Here is a 4,785-nt window from a genome sequence, read left to right as displayed (position 1 = left end):
GATTCTGCTGGATCAAATCCATGAAGCAGATTTCTCCGAGGAGCAAGAAAGGACCGAGCTGTCAACTAATCTTTCTGAAAAACGGAGCCGTTTGGCAGCTCTTCCCACTTCGACCTTCAACCCGCTTGACTTCGAGGAATTCTTCACTGAATCGCCTCCTATAAGTGAATCAGGTCTAGACTGGGCAGGTAATGCTTGGCTCCTGATATTTATTGCCTTTTCTTACCTTGTACCTTTGATTGACTGGAATTATTATTCCTAGGCTCAAGTGAGACGGAAGACGTTGTCCCGCCCGTAGTTCCTATGGTACCGGAGGTCACCCCGGAGGTTGGTTGTACCGTGGAGAGCGGATCAAGAGTTTCATCTGACCAAGCAGCTGCCAAGGAGGCGAATGAAGCTTCGACTGTTGAGCCGGATTCCGAGGTGGCTGCTGCTCCGTAGTGGCTGTGTCCACTTTAAATTGGGGATTGTCCCTTTTATTTTAAGACTTAATTTCGAACTTATTTTTGGCCTAAGGAGGCTTTATTGTTTCTTTTGAACAAGATATTTGCCTGAGGAGGCTTTTAAACCTTTCTAGGTTGTGACCCAAGGGGGTTTGGTTAAAATTATATGCGGGTTTGCAAAGTCCGCTTTTAACCTTTTGTGGCCATGTGGTTATGCTTTTGAGATTTTTAGGTTGATCAGACCTTTCTCTTTAGAATGCGAGAACTGAGCTCGGCTTAAAGCGAGTTCCCCACTTCGGGTTTAGTTAACTCGATAAACTTACTGGGCTTGAGCCTTAGAAACTTTTGTAGTTAATGCGACGGTTGCGCTTTCCCTTTTTATAAGTAAGGAAAACGGCTCGTCTTTAATGCAAAAAGTGCTTTTTCTCGATTTCCAAAAATGGTTTAAATCACTCGGACACACTACCATTATTGGGTTTATGGTTCCAAGACAAACCCTAAATCATTATAAATAAAGGCTTACCTACTTCTAAGCTTTATTTAAGCATGGCTTTAGAATCTTACTTGAGAAATATTTTAAGAATGGAAAACGAAACAGTAGCCCCCGTTGATCCCGGCAGCCCACTCTTTTTGTCCGGCGACGGCTTTGAACCGGCCGGCGTTCTCTTTCCTCACGCCGTCTTTCACTTTCCTCCAAAGGAGAAGAAAGAGGCTTGGGATTTTATTGACAAGGTAAATATTAAAGTTTTTGATTTAAAATTTCTTGTTTCGTCTTATTCACTCATTTTTATGCTAGGTCGCCGACAAGCACCGTCGCTTGTGTGAAGAGAGGCAGCGGCTGGGACTCAAAAGGCAGACGCTCGAGGCTCGTATCGCTCGGGTGGAAAGGAAGATACGGGCCTTGGAGAGTGATCCCTTTCAATGGGAGTGGCGGAACTTCGACTCCGTTGCCGAGATCTCGAAGATGCTTAGGATGTATCTCCGCGCTAGAGGAGTCCCGGGTCCCGTGAACGCCCCTGTCTGCGCCGTTCCATCCGACAGTGAAGAGGAAGAGGACCTGGAAGAGGAGGCCAGCAACTGCCGGAAACGCGTTCGGGATCGTTCCGAAGTGGATGCCAAGAACAAGGCGTCCACTTCGAAGACTAAACCGGCGATGAAGGAGCCTGTTCCTGAGCCTCTCCCATAAATGTTCTTTAACTTCTTCACTTCTTTTCTTTTTTTAAACTCGTAATGGGCTTCGGCCCCTTTTTATTTATGGAAATATTTGCAACTTTCCTTTCTTTCCAAATATCCTTGGAGATGCGCCTTTTAATGCAGGATCCGTTCGAGGGCATAAATCTCTTCCGCGAATAACTCCATTCCTTGGATAGAATCCGCAGCTTGCTAAGGATATGGGGTTCCTATAAATTCTAGGTTCAATTTCCCTTTACTCCTCACCACTCTTTTATTTTAGCAGGTATGGAGTTCAATCTTCGCTGTTCAGAATCTATGCCCGACTTCTCCAGAATCGGAATGATGAATGAAGATATTCCAAATGAGCCAAACAGGCAGCCTCCTCCACTTCGCGGCTTCTTGAGATCTCAGATCCGAGTCCCATGTGCTTTGATCAGGGATCTCTCAATCAGAGACCAAGGAACAGCGACGGCGTTCGTAGAGGCACTCGAGCTTCAACACCGGAATCTCATGTCGGAAAAGAGGAGACTTCGGAAGAGGATTAACCGGATGCAACGTAGGCTTACTACGGTGTCAAGAAATCTTCACATCCTTGAATCTCACCCCGGAGAGTGGATTGAACTTGGAATTTCAGATTTTGCTCGAATTCCGGACTGCATGGTGCCAATCCTCGATCTTGCTGGTCAAGGAGTTGAAGTGTTCTGCTCGTCGACAAGGTTTTCGTAGTTCGAAGTGTACGATGAGGGACACTTCGTCTTGAATAAACGCTTTATTTCCAATCTCTTGTATGTTCGCATAGCCGAACCTTCTTTCTTTAGCAAAGAAATAAAACAAAAATTTTATTAATAGCTGAACTCGTTTTCGAGCTGCCTACGTACCCATTTCGGGATCAAGCCAAATCGTAGTTCATGTACATAAACAATGCATGTAGCTTTAAACATAAAATTTCTTTAGGTTGATCACATTCCAAGGTCGCTTGACTGGATTGTCTTCTAAGTCTTTCAACCTATAAACACCGTTCCGAACCACTTCGGTAATAATGTAAGGTCCTTCCCAATTAATACCGAGTTTACCGGCACCTTCTTCTTTTCTATTGTCAAAGACGCGCCTCAATACATAATCTCCCACGAAGAACGGCCTACTGTTAACCTTAGAATTGTAATACCGGGCTGCTGCCTGTTGGTAATTCTGGATCCGAATTAGAGCTTGATCACGCCTTTCATTTATGGTATCCAGTGAATCATTAAGTATTGCTGAATTTTCTTCCTCATTTAACGGTGCTTCTGTTCGACGAAGTCCGGGCACATTGAGTTCAGCTGGTACTACCGCTTCCATGCCATAAACCAAAGAGAATGGAGTTTCTCCTGTAGGTCGCCTAGGGGTTGTACGATAAGCCCACAGGACGGGTTGGAGTTCTTCATACCATCCTCCCTTTAGATGACTTAAGCGTTTCTTGAGATTGCTTAATATTGTCTTGTTCGCGGCTTCGGCTTGACCGTTTCCTTGCGGATATCGTGGAGTAGAATAACTAACTTTGATTCCCCAGTCCGCACAAAAGGCATCAAACTCGTGTGAAATGAATTGCGGTCCATTATCAGTGACTATTTCGTATGGAACTCCATGTCGACATATAATGTTTTTCCAAATAAAGGTCTGCACCGCCGAATCCTTGATACCGACATACGCCTCAGCTTCAATCCATTTTGAAAAGTAATCCGTAAGGACTAAAAGGTACTGTACACCTCGAGTTGATTTGTGCAATGGCCCAATGATGTCCATTGACCACCTCATAAACGGGTATGGGGCGGAAATGGAGGAGAATAATTCCGACGGTTGATGGATCAATGGTGCATGGAGTTGGCAACGCTTGCATCTTTGGGCGAACTTAACACAATCTGTGATCATAGTGGGCCAAAAATACCCCATTCTTTTAACTTTAAAAGCCATAGCTCTTCCTGATGAATGACTCCCACATAATCCTTCATGCACTTCGCTCATGACGATTTCGACTTCGGGCCCAAAAATGCATAATAGGTAAGGGTCACTGACACCTCGCCTATATAACGCATCCTTCGACAGACAAAATTTCGCGCTAACGACTTTCATTTTCCTGGCCTGCCATTTATTCTTTGGGAGCTCACCTGTCATGATGTAGTGCTTTATTGGCTCCCTCCAGTCAGCCCCCCAGTCTTTAGCCGGAATTTGGTCAACTTTGTGAAATATTCGTGGCTCTGGTTCGGGATGCTCGTTTGGTTCAAGAATATCCTCCTCGATTAATGGCTCGGTTTCTGACATCGTTTCTGGAACCACTTCTTTAGCTAAGACGACGGGTTCCCTGCTAGATGTGTTTGATCCTTTTGATTTCCTGCGTTTGCTGGGTGGCGGTTCGATCTCTGGTTCGCCACGATCGCGTGCCGCTGCTCGAGACCTTGTGACGACGAGGGTTTCCTTGCCGTCTTGAATGCTTCGCTCCGAGATGCATTCTACTGGAATAACTCTCTTTAACTCAGGATCTGATGTTGAAGCCAATGCGGCAAGTGCGTCCGCAGTTGTATTCTCCCCCCGAGGTATGCGGATTAATTCGAATTTCGAGAAATTCCTAGACAAATCCTTCACCACTTCAAGGTACGCTTCCATTCTTGAATCTTTGGCTTCATAGTCTCCATTAAATTGGTTAACTACTAATTGCGAATCGCAATAAGCCAATATTTCCTTAGCTCCAACTCCTTGTGCTAGTCGAAGTCCGGCAATAAGGGCTTCGTATTCTGCCTCGTTGTTGGAGGCATTGAATAACAATCGGAATGATTGTTCTAGAATTTCTGATGTTGGAGATTCCAACTTGATTCCCACTCCGGATCCTTGTTTTGTTGAAGACCCGTCTACGTGTAATTTCCAAGTTTGGTTCTCAGGTTGCTTTATCGTTCCAGGTATCGGTAGTTCGGTCAGGAAGTCTGCTAAGACCTGAGCCTTCATACTGATCCGGCTTTTGAACTCTATGTCGTACTCGCTTAATTCAACCGCCCATTTCGCCAAACGTCCGGACTGACTTGGACTATGAAGTATTGTTCGGAGTGGTTGGTTAGTTAATACCTCAACCGGATGGGACTGAAAATATGGACGTAGCTTTCGAGCCGAAGTTACCACCGCGAGTGCAAGCTTTTCCATCATT

Source organism: Arabidopsis lyrata (genome assembly GCF_000004255.2).
Source record: "Arabidopsis lyrata subsp. lyrata unplaced genomic scaffold ARALYscaffold_1, whole genome shotgun sequence".
In the NCBI taxonomy this organism is placed as follows: domain Eukaryota; kingdom Viridiplantae; phylum Streptophyta; class Magnoliopsida; order Brassicales; family Brassicaceae; genus Arabidopsis; species Arabidopsis lyrata.
The sequence above is the reverse complement of the archived record's forward strand: the minus strand, read 5'-3'. Positions refer to the sequence as shown.